Source organism: Dreissena polymorpha, chromosome 14, assembly GCF_020536995.1.
Source record: "Dreissena polymorpha isolate Duluth1 chromosome 14, UMN_Dpol_1.0, whole genome shotgun sequence".
Lineage (NCBI taxonomy): Eukaryota > Metazoa > Mollusca > Bivalvia > Myida > Dreissenidae > Dreissena > Dreissena polymorpha.
In genome coordinates, this window is record NC_068368.1 from 21,067,075 (window position 1) to 21,087,477 (window position 20,403).

General features: G+C 31.9%; 1 non-coding gene across 1 annotated transcript; it reads left to right on the forward strand.

Moving 5' to 3' along the window:
* The first annotated feature begins 1,420 nt into the window (after positions 1 to 1,420).
* Trnaf-gaa (transfer RNA phenylalanine (anticodon GAA)) lies at positions 1,421 to 1,510 on the forward strand. Its single transcript is given in 2 exon segments — positions 1,421 to 1,457; positions 1,475 to 1,510. It is a non-coding gene; the product is annotated as a tRNA-Phe (tRNA).
* Positions 1,511 to 20,403: the final 18,893 nt, after the last annotated feature.

Consider the following 20,403-nt stretch of genomic DNA (forward strand, 5'->3'; position numbering starts at 1 on the left):
TATCAGAGCTAATTTCCGAAAATCTTCAATAGACAAGTACGCGTCATTATTAGATGATATCATTAAATATCAATCTGTTCAAAACGTTCAACCCTACCATATCAACAGTATCAGCGGAAAATGAAACAGAACACGTATTGCGTTTCTGTATTAACACTTTTGGTAAACATCCATCAATTCATTGAAACAATTCGTGTTTTGTGGAGTGTTGTTCATTATCATTTTCTGTCATCTCTTTGACACACTGGAGTAAACACGTTAAAAGCACTTTGTTATTGCCACGACAAAAGGTATGATCTTATCGGTTTATATGAGTAAGTGTAACAATCAAAACTGTAATGTAATGTCATTTAATTAAAACTGGTTGACTCAAAATTTTAAGTTAACAAATATTGTATTTGTTTTACATTAGTCAGTTTAACAATCAGGGTGATGCCATATGATTTCGTATATTGAATAAGGATTTCTGAAGCGGTAGTAGCCTGAAAGGTTTTGCGTTCGATAACCACTTATAGAGCTTTCTATATCTTTTTACAGATGGTATTGCCATTCAAATACAGCTGTTAGTCAATATGTAAAAATCATATTTCTGATATGGATAAATGCGCCCACTAGCGCGTTCGATATAGAAGTAAAGCAATCGTGTCTCAGTCGAAAAGACATGGATAATTAGCGAATAAACAATGCATGTCTTTTAATAGTTTATCATATCAAAGTTGTTCGGTATTTATTTTAAAATTGAATAAAAAAATTATTTGAATTTAGATTGAATCGTACATATGTTTAGGCAAGTCAAATTGCTCAAATCAACTTTAAAATCGTCATTTTGAAGGTGAATAGATTGAAAATGAACGTGGAATGCTTGTGTTGTTATCATTGAATCAGCTTTGTCATTGGCCTCGCTCTGGAGAGCGGCGACTAGTATGTAATGCATTTTTTTCGCTCATTAGAGGAGAAGTTATTTTACGGATCGATGTATATATTTTTGTTTTAAGAACATCTTGCATAGTGGTGATTTTTTTTTTGTAAATTAATGTAAATAAGAACTGCATTTGTGCCTATTACATTTATTGCAACATTTATTGCCAATAATGCAAAGCTAATTGTTTTAATTAATAACTGATCCACAACTGATCACAGGGGAAAGATCACAGGGACTGGGCAAATACGCAAAACTTTCTGGTTTTGTATAAAAACTAAACAAAATCAAAATATATATATTTTTTGGTTTTTCTAATTTGCTTATTTAGTGGAGAATCAATTTAGTACGATATTTGACGACCTATCGCGCAAGCAAGTTTATTAGAATGCGTAGTGGTACGAAAACGTACAATGTATTAGTTTAAATAATTATTTGATAAACATATAATAACGATCGCTATACACAGCTTCACCAAATAGCAGTACATAAATGATGTCAGCCGGAATAGCTCAGTTGGGAGAGCGTTAGATTGAAGTTGTTTTCGCAACAATCATCTAAAGGCCCCCGGTTCAATCCCGGGTTCCGGCACAAACGGAACAGTTCGGCGACTGACAATTTTGTTCAGTCAGCTTAATAAATATAATAAAGTTTTATTTTATGTAGACATTTTAAAATCCATTTTACTACAATTGGACATTTTTATTAAAATTAATGGATGCCGCGTGTTGACAACGTTAATTAAAATATCTTACATCACTTAATTATCTTATATAAAAACACGTGTTTTTATATTAACAAATAAATGCAAAAAACACATCTATTATCCATGTATTTTTTATGTGTGTCTATCATAGGCCCTAAGTACTATCCCTACCACATATAGAGCGCGAAGCTTGACACGTATTATTGATTGTAACAATGAGTTGCGATAAAGGAAGCAGTTGCTTATCAAGGAGGAGCTGTGTCCCAGCAACCCGTTTCCCTGGAGTCAAGCACTCATTGGAGTTTTTTTTAAGAACTACACATAGAGCGCGAAGCGCGACACGTATTACTATCCAGGTGGTATGGGCTCTTTAGCATTATCCGGCCATTACGTCCATAGTTATCTTCCTTCGAATTTGAGAAATTTTGAAATCGTTGTTCGAAGTCCAAAATTTTCATCCGATTGTTCCCAAACTTGCACGGGTTTTTTTATCAATGAGGATCCAACCCAATCTCTCTCTATGAGCAATATCGTACCATAAGTCCAGAATTATGTCTCTTTGATTGCAAAAATAAAAGTGGAAAACTGCTTGGTTAGGTGATTATGTCAACATTTGTCATCAGATTATTTCCAAACTTACAGTGTCTTCATATCAATTAGCATTTTTACCTCATTAAAAAAGAGAAACATCGGGACAATAAGTCCAGATTTTTTTCTATTAAATTTGACAAAATAAACAATTTCCACTTGTTGAAAAGATTTCACAAATTTCGTCTGAATTTTTCCAAACTTGTTAAGTGTTTTTATATCAGTATTACTCGAACCCTATTGAAAATGATGAATATCGGTGCAATAAATCTATTATGATCTTTTACTGAATTTCAAACTATTGTGAAATGCAGCTTCTTTATGCAATTTACAGTTTTTATTCATTGTTTTCAAACTTTTACAGTGTTTTCATATTAATGAGTACGCAACCCCTATCGTAAATGAGCAACGTAAGAATAAGGTCAGAATCATCTCCCCTTGAAGTTGAGAAAAATATGATATCACGCTTACAAGATGAAGCAGAATCTTTAAAACCTACACAGTTCTGTACCATTAATGAAAACTGCACACGGATGCCAGTAAAAAAAGGAAACAAATGTAAATAAAACGACCAATGAAATATTTAGGGGTTACAACACAAAATCATAGATAATGGTTATTTGGGGGTTATAACACAATATCATAAATAATGGTTATTTGGGGGTTATAATACAAAATTATAGATAATGGTTATACCAGTATCTTTTTCTATTTTGTTTAAAATTATCGGCCAATATATTAATATTTACAGTAGAAAAAAAATCGTTCAATGTAACTTCCTTGAGTGCCTTTTACACTGAAATTCCCGACGCCCTTTGATGCTTTGCAATATTACTTATCTTGTGTTCTTCTTTAACATTGTTTACTTGTCTTTGTTGAGAAAATTCGTAAGAACGTGCATGATAACATTTCATGAAGCGTTAAAAGCTCTTTAGTTCCACTAATCCTGCCGACGTTGTGTGCCGACTCAATTTGTTTCGGTAATGCATCTTACGCTTGAAATCATTTTTGTTCTAACTTGGATATACTCGCTGAGTAAATGTCTGCACTGAAATTCAATGCATTCAACAACACATTTATTATGGAACTGTATGCGTGTGTAACTCTAAACAAAACAATCTTTAGGTCATCTGCACAACAGGCAGCAAACATAACATATATGTCGAAACTTTAATCAAATACAGCTGTATAAATTAATTAGTTGTCCATGTTTATCTGTGGTAACAAAGTGATATCTATTAAATGTAAATGCATAACCTACACCATGTCTTATATATTATGTGTAATTAACCATTGAGTTAGTTTAGACCTGCTGTCATAATATTTCATAGCTTTTAAAATTATTTGACCGAAGGCATTGCTCTAAAATAAGGAAAATCGCAGTGGTGTTGTGGATATGATGTTCGCCTAGCGATTGAGAGGTCACGGGTTCCATCCCAAAAGAAGGAGTGTTTTTTAGAGTTCCCCCATAGACTCCACGTTCTGGTTCAATCCTCAAATATGACATCGAGCTAAATAAAAAGGTGTTTCGTCGTTTTGCGATAATTGACAAACACTCGTTTTTCTATCGACCTTACCATATCATCCAATTGGAATTCTTAAATCTTGTGCACACACTTATAATATTGTTTTAATTTCTTCTGGATATGGTTCTGAAGATATAGGTGTTTTAAATTGCCTTATACACATATAATAAGTGGTTATTTTTGATGTCACGGTGATAGTATTCATTAATAACAAGGCATTTAAACCCAGACAAAACAGTACATTTATGCGTAAGGTGTTAGACAAAACAAAAGTGAGTCCTAGCCTTGATAGAAGTTTCTTAACCTTTATATTTGTTTTTATCTTAATAGGTAATCACTCAAACTAACAACAATGGCTAATTGCAGTATTTGGTCTCTTTTTGTAAGTTTATACCAGTAGTTAATTACTCGTTCACATCTGCTGGCATGTAACGAATTACCACCAAGGTCGCCATTAAAGGCTACGTTTAAGGTTGATGCTTGAACACAAAGTAGAGTCTTACTACTCAAGTCGCCATAAAAAGCTTAAAATATGATCTTCTTAGTAATTATGCTTACTTTACGGGAAATTATAAATCTATAAGCCAACTTAGACACTTTATGGAATTCGTTTATTTTACACGAGAAACTGTGCAAAGGGTCTTTTGAATTACCGTGGCGAGAATGACAGATACAAGTTGTATAGTTTTCACAGCGAACAAAGCCGAGGGATCATAATAATAAGGTGTGTTTTGAAGGATGATCATTATTAAAGCATTGGGTCTAACGTCGCCACTTTTTTCTGTTGCGCCGAACAGTTTTCATCTTTTGCATGAACCAGTATACAAGCTTGCGATTAGAACTTTTACCTATCCAGAACAGTTTAACATTTTAAAATGTTGTGTATATACTATGTTGATATTTTTAACAATCATATGTTATGCTGTGATAAATTAGCCTGATGGAAATGAATAACGACCCGCTTTTGAAGTCAATTTGTTACTTTTCATATTTTACTTTAAAATAATGTACTATTTATTACGAAATTACGAATTTGTTCGAAACACAACGCTTATAAAATTCATCGTTGAGAGAACATTATTTCTAATAGTTTTTTTATACAAAAAACACAATCGTAACAATAATACAATTTTCAATTTAGCAGTTCTGTCGAAATAACGCAATACCATTTAAATTATTTTCAATAGACATTAATGCTTATTTATTCTTATTCCAATGACTTTATGTAATATTATAATATCACTGAATAATGAAGTTTTTCGTTCTAGCCCAATTTAACGTTTGTCATAAGCGATTGAATGCATGACGTTATCTTAATGAATACTGTTGATTAATATCCCTGGTGTTTTATAAAGATGTTTATATATTAAAATAAATACATGCGACACAATTAATGTTTGGCAAATTTAGACCATTTTGCTATAGGTTTATATTAAATGGGCATTAAAGAAAAAACATAAATACAGTTTCTGTCGAAATGCATTTATTCATATTCATTCACTTATTAGGCAATATAACAAACATATTTCAGTGGAAAAAAAACACGAAAAAACATCGATACATGTGTGGAAGTATTCTTAATTTTTGGTTTCTTAATATCAGTCAGTGTATTGGGAAAGATGCAATGACGTTAATCACCAGTTTCGTTAACTCTTTCATAAAAAATGAACTCGGAATCCAACCACTGAAAGACTGAAAGCATTTGTCCTTGACATTTTCCTATGATTAGTAGATTTTAATAGCACTATGCCAGGGATGTCTGGAACTAATTAAATCGCTGTACGTATTCAGTGTATACATAGTTTGTGTGCCAAAAGTGCCTAATGAGACCCGAACGGCGTTTATATTTAGACAAAATGTAGAATATAACCGACCACTAATTAAGCTAGGGTAGCATTAGCAATTCCAAGCATAGGGCATATTGAAATCTATGATCTCGGTCTGTATTGTTACGACATTCCACAACGTGACATGATTTTTATTGCGAGTATCGTTTTCTGATTGGCTTAAAAAACAAGTATTTCTACTGATTGAAGCGCAGCGAGGAAAGCTTAAAGGGATCTTTTCATGGTTTGGTAAATTGACAAAATTGAAAAAAGTTGTTTCAGATTCTCAAATTTTATTCTTGATTTTTTAACTGGAGCTTTTAAGATTTAATGTTTACATTTATCAAAATAAAGCATTTAATGACAAACTTCAAAATATGCCAAAATCTGTGAAAAGGCCCCGTTTTTTGCACAGGTTACATTCACATTTATTTTAATAATGTTTGAGTAGGGTCGAAGTCAGACAAGTTTGTTATTTGTGCATGGGATGATTTATTGTGAACGTTGCCTTCCATATTGCAGCCAATGTTATAAGCCGGAGTGTGAATGCAACATATATGGATTTGAGGCGGTTGAGACCTAAATGGTGTTAACTAAACCGAAAATGCAAATTTAAATTAAAACTGAATGTGCATTTTAACTGACAACTGTCTTGCAACCAGTCACTTTTTGAAAATGATCTGATATTCACCGGTAGCAATTCTTATTTACCGCGCCGTTAGTTAATCGAGGTAAATATTATATAGTCGATGCCGCTATTGTATTCTACCTATATTGACCTATTCTACCTGAATATAATACCATACACTATGTCCAATAAGTAAATAAGTGTTCATTTAAATTATCACGGTAAATACAAAATGCCAAAGCAAAGGAATGGATTTGCATGATGTATCTTTTTTATTTGTTTAATTGGGTTTGGCGTATAATTAAATGGAAACACTATATATATCAACAAATTATTAAAAGAAATGCTTTTGCGAATTATTGAAGATACTACATCTAAGATAGAATTGTATCGATTAATTGGTTTTCTATGTAATGTTTCTCAATTTATATCTAGTATGTGTTGACAAGTTTATAACTAAAGCCGGAACATCATTTATATTTAGAGAAAACTTGTTTTTGATAAATTAAAATGAAACCGACTTTTATTTAAGCTGGGGTAACATCGTCGCTTCCAATTATATGACATATTCATGATATTGCAATCAATTAGCTCGATCTGTACTTGTGACTTTCGACGATGTGATATAATGGCACGAGTTCTCATATCATGCCATATTTTATTTAACGAGTTCAGGAATTTTGTTAGCGAGCCTTTGGAGAGCTTACTAACGAATTTCCTGGACGAGTTTATTAAAATATGGTATGAAATGACAACGAGTGTCAGATCTTTTTATCACATGCTTTTAAATGAGCAATGAAATAAATATTTACGCAAACATTACGATAAATCCCAAATGTTGTTTACATTTCGTGACGTCATTTGACGTTGCAACGTCATTTCAACAAAATAACAAAATGCGATTGGTCAATCGAACGAAAATAAGCCAATGAAAACGCTTAAAAAGTATATTAAACGTGTGTAAGATAAAAATATTCGTAATGATTACATTACATTGAAAACAGGATATGGCATGTCATTAATAAATATACAGTTTGTTATGCATATTCGCTGTTACAATCTATTTCTATCTCACTGATATATAACTGTTTGACTAAATAAAACATTTATATAACGAATTGGCATATCAAACTGTCGGACTAAATAAAACATATATATTACGAATATTCATATTAAACTGCTGTACTAAATAACACATTTATATAACGAAAACAACTGGTTTCGCGTTAAGAACCTCTAGTAGCATGTTAAACACTTCTTAAACAGAACACTTAATTTTCTAATTATCGAAAAGATGCATTACACACGCTTTATAATGTTTCCGACTTCAATTGATGATTAACGTTAAACGAACTTCTTATCGATATTGTTGTTAATGTCTTAATGATATAAATTAAATAAAAAAATGCTATTTTAAATAAATATCTTTTTGGGCAAAGGTAATGTTATTTTTACCTAGATATGAGGCTATAATACATGCTGAGGGAAAATTGAACACCACGTTCATATGTCATTCGTTCTGAAGTAGGGTAAGACAAATGTATACCAATTAATGTTTAATATGTGTGTCAATTAAAATTAACGTAGTCGTATTTCCTATGTTATATGTTCTATGTTTTAGTTCATTGTTAAGTAATGTAATGTTCAAACTGGGTAAACTTTATCAGAAATGATATCTGTTAACAATCACCGCTAGCCGTTTGGTTTACAAAAGATCATGCAATTACATGCTGAATTTAGAATAAACCCATTTATGCCAAGTGGACTCTTCCATCCTTCTAAATTGGATCAATTTATTTCCAAAATTAAGGACGTCTAGTATATTTATTACTATATTTAGTAGAATATTTCTTACAGTAATTCCTTAAAGCAAACAACGCAGACCGAGATGAGACACCGCATCATGCGGCGTCTCATCTGGGTCTGTGCTGTTTGTCAAGGCCTTTTTTCTAGACGCTAGGAATAAATGGGTTAAATAAAAATTATGGTGTAGCGTTTTATATCATAATGTTCATGGGGTGAGATTTTGTCTCAAAACATATGACACTGAAACATTTCTTAAAATGTATATACAATTAAGCATTGACGTTGTTACGCTTTTGATTTGAAACTTGAAACAAATGTGGGGTGGACTTGTTCCAGTTTCGTGATTTATCACCCATTCCTGACGGAAATTTTGACATTATTTTGAATAAAAGCAGATTCTAATATTACAAGCTTTAGCAGACACGAGTCCGACATAAGACCGGACAAATAATGTGTCGTAGAACCTGTATCAATAAGTTAATTTAAAAGTAGTAGTTTCCACGTGTTGGTTGTAGGATTCAAGCTAGCATTTTTACAGATGTTTTAGAAATATGGTATGGTGCCTATGCATAGGTAATTGTTGTAGGATATATGTTAGTTTTCGCAATATTAACCTAGTACGCTGATTGCAACATTACATTTAAAGGAAAAAAACACAAAACAAGAACATATCAGAAATGTGCGTTCCACTATATACAATTTTAAAATGAAGCGAGAATTTATTCCACAGTTAAGCATCTTATAAACATGTGGTAAATTGCACACGTCTTGAAAATACTTGTTCTGCGATATATTGGTAGATACGTGTATACTTCAAATAAGTTTAAGATAATGCTCATTGAAGCGTAAGTCAAATTATGTTTTAATGTTACCACACTTAAATTGATTTTTTAATTTATATTTTTTTTACAATAATTATGTTCACAAGTTTATTTTCAATCCCGAAAAATACATGGTCGACTTCGGCCTATAAGCTTTGTGCTGTATAATGCTTGGCGTTGTTGGGGGTTTATTATTTTGTCATTCTTTAAAACAAAACGAAATTCGAACACCAAAAGATGTATCAACGAAACGATCGTCTTCTCTGTAACAAAATGCATGAGTATTTTGTATTTACCTGTGTTTTCTGCAAACTATGAGTGTTCCTGTGTCAAAGCTAATACATCAGTCTGATATGAATACTTTTAAAAGTAATATAATTCTGAATTTACGACGCAATATTGAACTTCCAGAAATATAGTCGGAAGACATCAATCTGCTAATGTTTCACTCAAAACCAGCGACGTATTGCCATCACAATTTATGGCAAAAAAAGTCAAAACTACTCATAAAAATCTTGAAATATCGGGTATACAGCTGGGAGACATGTGAGGCGGACGTAAATGTATATAAAGAAAATAAATAAGTTTACAGTTAAAATCTTAAAACTGTAATCAAGTGTTTGCGTAAAATCCTATATTACTAATTAAGTAATTGTGAATATAATGCCCACAAGTCCATACATTAACAGAAACACATACTCTGCTTTTGATATATGCAAACCAAAATTAAGTTTTATCGCGTTTTACTACTAACTATACTTTAACTATAACTATAAAAACGCCTCTCTTAACAAATAGTGTATGGTAAATATGATAATTTTGGGCTTTCATAGCAGCACGCACACTAGCAAAGGAAACGAATTATTTAGATTGCATTGTATAGTAAATGAAATCGGCCGTTAATCACGGGCGCCACCTCTTTTTTGAGATGTAGTAATAAATGAGCCAAAGCAAATTCCGAGGTGGCGCTCAGGCAAGGATGTTTTGAAATTGTATAAAAAATTGTACAGGGGGGTAGGTTTTATATGTTTTTTCAGCATCGGGCAATGTAGTACGATTAACGGCCGTGATTTTAGAAGGTATTAAGGCGTATATGAATTTCATAGGTCGACTTTTAATAATCAAAGTTACATAAAAGGTTACGTATGATTCTAGTGGTCATACTGTTTTTGCGCGAACTATTTTGGCAATTGGTAAAATGAATACACACTACCTATTACACTTCGGTATCACATTTACTATACCAAACAAATTATTAAGTCTGAACTTTGCTATGTGTTTCTATCATTAGTTATTGATCTGGTTTAACATTTTACTTTAAAGAACAAAACACATGTTATTTGGTATTCGATTAAAAATGAACGTACTTACAAATTGGTCTCCAAAAGAGGATATTTTAACGTAATATCAAGTAAAAACAAATATGACAATAACTACGATAGGTCATGTCAAGCGAATACATCAGTGTCATTTTTGCACACGTAGTTTGTTTTAAACTTATAGTTCGTAATCATAGAAACGTCAAAGTAAACGTCATTCCCACTGTGATGGGGAAATTGTATTTACTGATGTATGTCAAGTTTTCAATGTTTGAAAAAAAAGACAAGGAAAGTACGCATTTGCAAGAGAAATAGATAAAGGCCATATACCACGATATTTGACAACCACTATGGCGCTTAGATATTTATCGGATCGTTACGTGTGATTTTCTCCCTGAAGGCTTTATCATTTCAAAACCTTACTCGAGTCGTCAGACTATATTTGCGTGTGCGCTTTGCTTTTTGCGTTTTTAGGTCGCCAATTACTGTGTTACATCTCAACTAGACCGCTTATCATTACGCCTTTCAATTATTGTTGAAATCCTTAACATTTAGGTACATCGTGTTAGATGATAAGCTTAATTTAAAATTTCTCAAATCACCAAGAACGAAGTCTCAGTGTATTTAATTAAGTGTTTATAAGATCGCAATGTTTATTATATCATATACAATTTATTTGGTTATTTGTATTCGACCAATAGCCTGTGTAGAAAGCATAGTGAGGGTCGGGTCGTTAAGGTATAAGTTTTATTAAGTTGAATGTACTTGGTTGAAGAGGTCTATTTGTCGTTGTAAGACACAACCCTCAGTATACTTTTGAAGCGAACAACCCCACGGTTTACATGACGCTTACTAGATAGGGGTACTATTCGACGATATTCCTAATCTGAATAATGCAAGCGAATACCAGTTCAAAGTGTGATTCTTCCTCGCCAACGGTCAGGCCTGTATTCCCGAGGTTAGTGAGTGAATAATTACACAAAGCAGTAATCATTATAATAGAAACATTTGATATGGACGAGTGATGATCCTCGAATGTTAATTTGTTGTATGAACAAAAACGGTTACATTTCTAAAGCATGTGTATTTATAATGAGGTATTAATAACTCTTTAAATAAGCACTCAATGTAATATTCAACAAGAAAACCCAATTTTTATTTTGGGCGATTTTACTTGTTTTACAATGCATGGTGTATTTAAGTGTCATGATTTACTACTTACGTTCTCATTTATAAAGACATTTTGTCAGAAACTTAAATAGCCGCAATTTCCGCGTACTTATTACATACCACAGACTTGCGCCATTTGAATATGATTGACATAAGTGGCCGAAAGTGGAATTCTTCGTTCAACTTACTGTCATACCAATATCAACAATCTAGCGACTTATGATCCCAGTGCATTCCTAGTATTTATCGGTATTCTACCATGAATTTCTTCTATGTGGATTAAGTAATGTATTGTGATAGATAGCATTACCATATTGTATTGAGTATGTCCTATGATTGTTTTTTTTATTCTGAACTTAAGATCGAGACAGTCAGTTATGTCAAACAAAGCAACTGATTATTAATGAAAACACAATTAATAACACATGTGCATATACATGTATATTAAGCGGAATACAAAACAAAGAAGTACAAAGCACTTTATTCAGATATTCCAGTATGAAAAATTCTTTGAGTTTACTCAAATTGCAATGAACAATACCATTTGATTTCTTTGTCACGCATTTGATATTGACTGCTAATATCATCGGCTTTGTGAACAAATGCAATAAGTTTGATAACAAGAATCCATTTTCTGACACGCAACATCATCGTTGTGCATCCCAGCCTACATTCTACAAGTGATGCATTGTCGTAGGTACGTCCATAATCCTTTTACTTTAGAAAAACTTTTTTGTTTCGTGGTAACACTACGTCTGGAAAGTGGCTTTATATGTCTAATGAGGCCTAATATAAGCATGATACATTTGAATTACCGTGATACAGTTTAAGGTCATACAACGTTAAAATGGTATTTTTTATTTAAATATTCATCTCCTATATCTTTGCCGCAAAAGTTCGTCTTGCTGTTTGAAGATTTACTCTTATTCAAAAATTGCATATATACTTGATGAAATAAGTACCTTTTAACAAACCTAAAAACCGATATGCAGAACTGTAAATGAACAAAACAATGACCGACAAATACAAAAGAGACTAGTGATACATTCGCATGTTATTGCAAATTATAATCTTAAATATGCACGATGCTAGTGGAAACATATTACATATTTGTGTTATCCTCTTCACATGAAAACTATATATATATATAAGTTGTGAATTGTGAAAACAAGCTCTCCGACACGTACATATAACTTATCCACAAGTGTCGAGTATCAAATGAATATGTTAATGCTATCTACAGTATTTAATTTGCATGCACAGTTTGTGAACAAGATCGCATAAAAACATTATCAACATTATTAGAACGAAACAGAACATCAAATGCTTTATTTTACAAAAACAGTATATTGCATAGTGTTCGACATAAAACAAAATATACTTCAGTAAGTTATCATTATAAGCGATCATTTAATACTTTAACCGAGCATTTTATTCTTAAAACAACTGAAATGTGCACAGATAGTGTATACAAAATGATTACTTTCATTCTTAACACAATACATTTACATCTACACATAGAACTGTTTGCGTGTGTTAGTCTTAACAAAACATTCTTCAGGGCCTTAACCAACAAGTAGCAACATAAGGTTTATGTCGAATCTTTAATTAAGATACAGTTGTATAAATTAATTTGTTGTCCATGTAATATTTTTGATGAAACGTGATGTCTCTTACATCGAAATGCATATTCTAAACTATGTCCCTTCAGTTATGTGTATTGATCAATTGACTAAGTTTAGAATACTGTCATAACATTTAATATCCTTTATTATTTTTATTTTACCTAATGCATTGCACTTAAACATGCAGGGTTGCCGTGGTGTAGTGGGTATTGTGTCCGCCAAGCGATTGGGAAGGCATGGGCTCGATCCCCATAGTCTGTATGAATATTCTTTAGATTTCCCCCATGGATACCAAGTACTGGTGTAAGTCCCAGGAAACGGACTCGAGAACGTCTCAAATAAGCAAAAGGCTTAATATGTAAATGAGCTAAAATAAATAGGTTTAAACAAATCAAGAAGTGAAAATTATCTTGCAGTTCGTTATTTTGGCAACACCTCGTTTTTTCTATCTACAATATAATATAAAACCCGTTAACCGGTAATCCTAAAATCTTGTGCACATATCCTTAATTTTGTTATCGCTATTCGCACGTGTTTTTTTATTATAACTCCTTCTGGATATGGTTCTGAAGAACTAATTGTTTTAATTGCATTATAAACATATAACAATTGGTTATTTATGATATCACGGTGCAAGTATTCATTTATAACAAGGTATTTAAACCCGTACAAAACAGTACCTTTATTTGTTAAGTGCTAGACAAACCATAATTCGAGCTGTACTTTTATAGAAGTTGATTTACCTTTAAAAAATAATGGATCTTATTATTTAATCATTTTATTAATAATCACTTAAACAATCGACTATGGCTGATTTCTTTAACTTTATACCAGTAATTAATTACACGTACACATCTGCTGACATGTTACACCAATATGGCAAATCTTCGCGTTTTCTATAATAATCAGCCAATTTATTAACTAGCATTTACCCTCATTAATGGTATCTTTATCACTGACACAATTTATGCAAAACCTGATGCATGATGTTTTCAAACTATGACATTGAGCATGTTTGAATATTGATGTTCTTTGAAGATGTTATGCTAGGTATGCTAATTTTAAGCGACATTCTACATATACACGCTTCGACACTTTATGAAATTTGTTTTTGAAATGAGAAACTGCAAAGGGGTTATCACATTTCAGTGACAAGCAGGGCAGATAAAAAAGTGTATATTTTCACAGCGAACAAAGACGAAGGTGCATAATAATAAAGCTTGTGACTGGAAGGATGATCACATATATAGCATTGGGTCTTACGTCGCCTCTTTCTTCTATTGCGCCGAACAGCTGCCATCATTTGCATTTATACAACATAGCCCTTCAAACTTGATCAAAACTGGTTTTCCTTTCCAGAACAGTTTAATCTTCTAAAATGGTGTTCATATGATATGTTAATATTTTTTAATTAAGATAAGTCATGCTTTGAAAATATTAGCCTCGTGGAAATAAACATGGACCCGATTGTGACGTCAATTTGTTTCTTTTTATGATGACATTGTGTACTATACTGTTATGTACAATATGTTATGGTATAAATAACCAACATCAATGTACATTAAAAAAAACGAAACAATCTGAAATTCATAGCCTTTAAAGCGTATATATGAGCATTCTGTCCACACTTTCAAAAAGAGCTGTCGAGAGTAATTTGAGAATACATCTGTTTTACTCGAATTGTATGGAAAATATTTATAGTTTTCATATTGTCTCCGATAAGTCTTGTCCGATTGGAAATTTTATACAAAAGACCTTGTAGGATATTTGTTACGTAATGACGTATTATCAATACACAAACACTAACTAAGATCCCTTTTGCTATTTATGAGCACTTACGCACTGAGAACTAAGGACCCGTCAGTAATACAGTTTGTTATCATGCGCATTTTTATGAATTCGGGTAATGACATCTGTATAAGCATTATCACTTGCCATTTTTCGCGTATATTATCAGTTCAATAATAAAAAATTATCCTTCTATGTATTCAAATACTTGAAGTTTATTGCGCACAACTACTGGTGATCACACAAGTTAATGGTTTTGTATTCATAAAGACTGAGATGAAGTTCCCGTCAAAATTGAATTGCAGCGGAATGTGGTAACCGTACATAATTCTGTTAAGATGCACTAAGAGTGGAACTCAGCAACAGGCAATGCAGTTAAAATATTTCAAAAGCGGATTTTGGTTATTGACACTGATTGAAATTTTGGTATCAGTGTAGCAAACCGATAGACTTCCCTTTTTTTCCGAAAGCTGGAATTCGAATCATAGCAGAGAAAGTCAAAATAGATTCAGTCCATAATATTTTCTTTTTGAAATGTATGGCTATTTAAGACCATTTTGCTATAATATTTTATGAAATGGGAATAACATATATTCCATAAATATATTTTTTTTATAATATTAATGCGTGCAAAGCATATCTCAGTAGAAAACAAGCCACTCCAAAACCATCGTTATATCCGTGAAATTAGAGTTACTTCTTTGTTGCTAAATGTCAGTTAGTTTTGTTTAAGATGCAATGACGTACAACATCGGTTTCGTAAAACTCTTACATAAAACAATAAGATAATTGAAAATTGAACTCAAAATTCAATCCCCAAGCGGCGTTTAGCTTCTGTTGGTAACATTTGCCAATTATAAGGAAATTTTCAATAGCACTTCTTATCTAGGGATGTATAAAACACATTAAAATCACTGTGCTTATTCAATGGATATCTAGTTTTGTGGGGAAAAAATAAAGCCCGAATATTACTATTATTAAAATAACAGAGTTTTACATTCTAACAAGGTGAATGTGTATTTTATTTTTCGTTTTTTGTTTCAACAGTGTTATTTTGTCCAATAGCTAGATACGCATGTTGCGATGTTGCAATCTTAAAGTGAAGTCATATATAAAAGGCAAATAAAAATATGTACGTATATATAAAACCATTCTTAAACAGAACAGTTAATTTACAAATTAGTCAATAGAAGCCTTACAAACGCTTTATAATATTACCAATTTCAATTGATTATCAATTTAGACGAATCAATATTTTAACATGTTTGCAACTCATGAATATTATTTTTCTTGTATGAAACCATTGCACTTTTGATATATGACATGTTTATATAAATACGGTTTGCCAAACTTTTGAAGACGCTTTAATATGAAAAAAATATTCAATACCAAGTCCCGTTAATATAAATGCGTACGGCTTTTCTTATTTTAAAATAAAATGTATCCTTTACATATTTATAGTTTAAGAAACTGAACGTTGTCCATTTTATGCATATGCACATTTTTTGGATGCGAAGTCAATACAAAGGCCATGCAGTTTACTTCAAGTAAGAAAACAACATGGATGCATTGTTAGTTTTGTAATTTCATTTATTTTATTTCTAAATTAATTGACACAAATGATTATCATGTCAAGATGAAGATGTGCACAAAAAGCCAGTATTGTATATCTAACCATAGGGTCACATCGTATAAGAAGTTACATTGTATTCGTGCATTGAGCTTTTTTGGTAAAAATGTTCATAGTTGAGACTACGTTTCACGAGAAATGTTCATGCCCCATTCAATGTCGATATATATCATATTTGTTCATATTACGCGACCTAACCATATATTTAGGTCCTTTTATAAGTAACTTAACTCAAACATGGTGTTCAAAGATCGAAAGGTGTAAATAGTAGCATTGTCTTAATCATTGAAACAAAATGAGTAAAGTTATGGGATACATAAAATATTTTGACAACACACGTCTTGGTTAACTAAAATAGTAGTTCTGAACGTAAAGTTATGTTTACATTATCACTATTCATTTGAGAAAACGTGTAGTGTCGTCTTTTATCTTTTACTTGATTTCATTGTTTACTATATGTTGACCTACTTCTACTTCTTCCGCTGTTAATAATACAATACGCTTTTGCTTCTGGATATCAGTGGGGTTTCTCTTTCACAATATAAAGAGTTCAATTTGAATAATTTTGTACAGCTTCTTACTTTTATCGTTTTTGCCATCATTCGATTTACTTGAAAGCTTTTTAAGATTGCAAATTGAATACTGTGAAACCATTTATTTTCGACAGCACAAAATTTCGTCATTTTTTTAAAATGACGATTTCGTCAGCACTTAAATTCGCCGATTTCTGATTTTGAATTTTAAAAAATGCGTCAGCCAATATCCGATTTGTGTGTAATACATATTCGCGATCAATCGCAGTTGCGAAAAATCGTGGTACGAATGCGGGAACACACTTGAGAATCACTGCAGGTGGTGGGGCCTGTTTGTCACATGCCAATTAACTAGTCTTTTGTTATCAAGGGACAGTAATGGACCCTCATAATATATGTCATTCACACGTTCATTGTTATGATTAGCGGACAAGTGGGATCGAATAACCGTTAACGAGTGTTTGTAACAACGAAGCCAATTGCCAATTAGTCTTATTCTATTATTATTATTGCCATACTGATAACAATTTTATTAAAATGCTGTCAATACCGTTTTAAAACTGTTTGTGTTATACGAAAGAGGTTCCAGATTGTTAAGTGTTTTTTTTTCAAATAAAATGCTTTTTTATTCTGATATAAACATTAAAATTATAAACTCTATGTGTGTGTTTGTTCTTAAAAAGTAAACTACCGGTATATAAATCAATAATGTCAATAATTTAAAAATAAATAAATTGATACATATAAAATAGTAATAAGTGTGGTTAAACGCAAACAATCAAACAACAAACAGCAATTAAAATATTCTTTATTTATTTGTGATAAATACGCATGTTGATCACACATCGTCATCTTTTCATTTGGTTTATTGTCTTTCATCAGCATTCGCTGCGTGATGGCTAATATGCAACACCCCTGAATAACACAATGCACCTAATGGGTAATAAAGTTATAAACAATTAGCGCTAATTCATTACCATTCTACATAAACGAAGTTAACGCATTCGATACAGCTGTACTGCACACGCGTTTTAAAGAAGTGTAAAGTGTCAGTTAAGTACCTTGTGTAATCAACTTCCCTTTGTGTCAAAACCGGATTAATCTTGATTGCGAAACAGCAGTGAATGTGTGCATGGATTATGTTGGAATTTAATGCCTCATGTCTACGGTACACTTTTAAAATATTGTTCAACTTAGTGTTTGTTTGTGTTCAAATATAGAGCATGATTGTTCGTTAGGATCTTAAATTCGCCGATCGGTCGACTGACGAAATTTATGAAAATTAATGCCTGACGATTAATAATGGTTTCACAGTACTTAATTAAACTGTCTTGTCACGTTCGATAAAATCTGCCTTTCACAAAACACATGTCTGAGTAGTTACTGTATTACAACGAGTGTTTGCCATCAATGTAAATCACTATGCATTTAATGACATTATTTTATGTGTGTGGTCGCCACATAGTGATTTATATATAATTTAATATTACGTCGCGTAAGTTATAACAATTTGACAGATGATACAACTGACAATGCGATTATGACTGGTCTTCCTAGGTTCATATGATGTAGCCGCAATAGATAGGTAGAAGTGTAAAATCAACAAGATAGCGAAACTTTGTTGAAATATCTCAAAAAAATGCAAATCTATCAAAAATCTAAATCATTTATGTCAAATTGTTGTTGCAAATGAAACTCCGATTTTTTCTATAATCTTCAACACAGGCTAAAAGTTTGTAGATTGAAGAACGATTTATGGATCTTCTTGCTAAATTGTCTTCCATATATCGTGCTTCAATGTAGCATGCAAATCGACAGCCATTATGAGTCATTCGTTTTCCATATTTATGAACATGAATAGTACTATGCTGTCTTGCCGTCTATAATTGTATGCATGCATTCATTTTTTGAAATGAAGACACTTTAAGTGAAACAACTTTGCACTATTAAAGGGATCTTTTCACGCTTTGGTAAATTGACAAAATTGAAAAAAGTTGTTTCAGATTCGTAAGTTTTCGTTTTAGTTATGATATTTGTGAGGAAACAGTAATACTGAACATTAACCATGCTCTAATATAGCCATTATATGCATCTTTTGACGATTTTAAAACCTAAAAATTATAAAGCGTTGCAACGCGAAACGATTGAATAATTTGGAGAGTTCTGTTTTTGTCGTTAAATTTTGTGAAACTACGAAGATTGCTTATATAGTGTATAAAATACGTCACGAATGTGTACTCGGCGGAATAGCTCAGTAGGCTAAAGCGTTTTTACTTCAGGACTCTGGCAGGACTCCAGGGGTCACTGGTTCGAAACCTGCTCCGGGCAATGTTCTTTTCCTTTTTTTAATTTTTTCCTTGATTTTTTACTGGAGCATTTACGATCCAATGTTTACATTTACCAATATAAAGCATTTAATGAATAAGTTAAAAAAAATGCCAAAATCTGTGAAAAGGCCCCTTTAAAGAGGTTTTAAATGTTATTATTTCTTGTTGTTCTGGTATTTCTTGGAATTAAACAACAAATACCTTTCAGAGCATATAGGTCATGTTTAAAACTAAGACCACATTTCAATTATTAAATCCTATGTTATAGTATGATTATCCATCTGTATATATGTCACATAATTAATAGTAGGTGTTTTCCATTAAACATACACATGCTGGGTATGCGGATACTTTGATAACAGATGGAACTTCGATACCAGATAACAACAAAAGCCACGCGCGAGAAGTAAGTTCATCAGTTTTTTTTAAGTTATATCATAAAGATTAGTTTTTTAGACAAGGCGCATGGTCGAGTTTATAAATGGTGTATCCTTTTCTATTTCAAAGAAAAAAATCACGGAAGAATGGTAAATTTTCCCTAAAAAAATAGAAAATTCGGTCGGAAACAGCATTGGATGAACAGTTAACATTTCAACAAAATAAAAGTATTTAGAAATATTGCAAGAAATTGTTTGATATTCCAGCATCAAGAGTAATCACTTTGCTTTAAATACTGAAATTTTGATAGTATTCAATGCAATATAAACGAAGATAGAGCATGTTTTAATAGGTGGTATCCGTGAAGTTGCGGATACTTTGATTCCCGATATTGGGCACTTCGGATAACAGAGAATTTCAACAAATTGGGCACTCTGATAACCGAGTTTTATCTTCTACCTGAAATGCATTTATGTATATTATGGCTATTCTTACCAAACATTTTGAAGTACGAATCAATTTGCATTGTCAAGCCCGACACATTAGGAATCTATGCATAACGTAATTACATACACATGTAAAATATAACCAATGGCGTTGCTCGTTTTCAAAAATCTTATTACTATTAATTTATATAATTAATATTATAAGTGCAAATTTTAAATAAGATTCAAATGCTTATTTCTGAAGTAATATATTTCAAGTGACGACCCAAAATAATTATCTAAGTAATCAATTTGTTTTTAAGTGGTTAATTGAGATAAATATAACTAAAAATACAACGGATCATGTGGATCAACACGACTGTGTTCA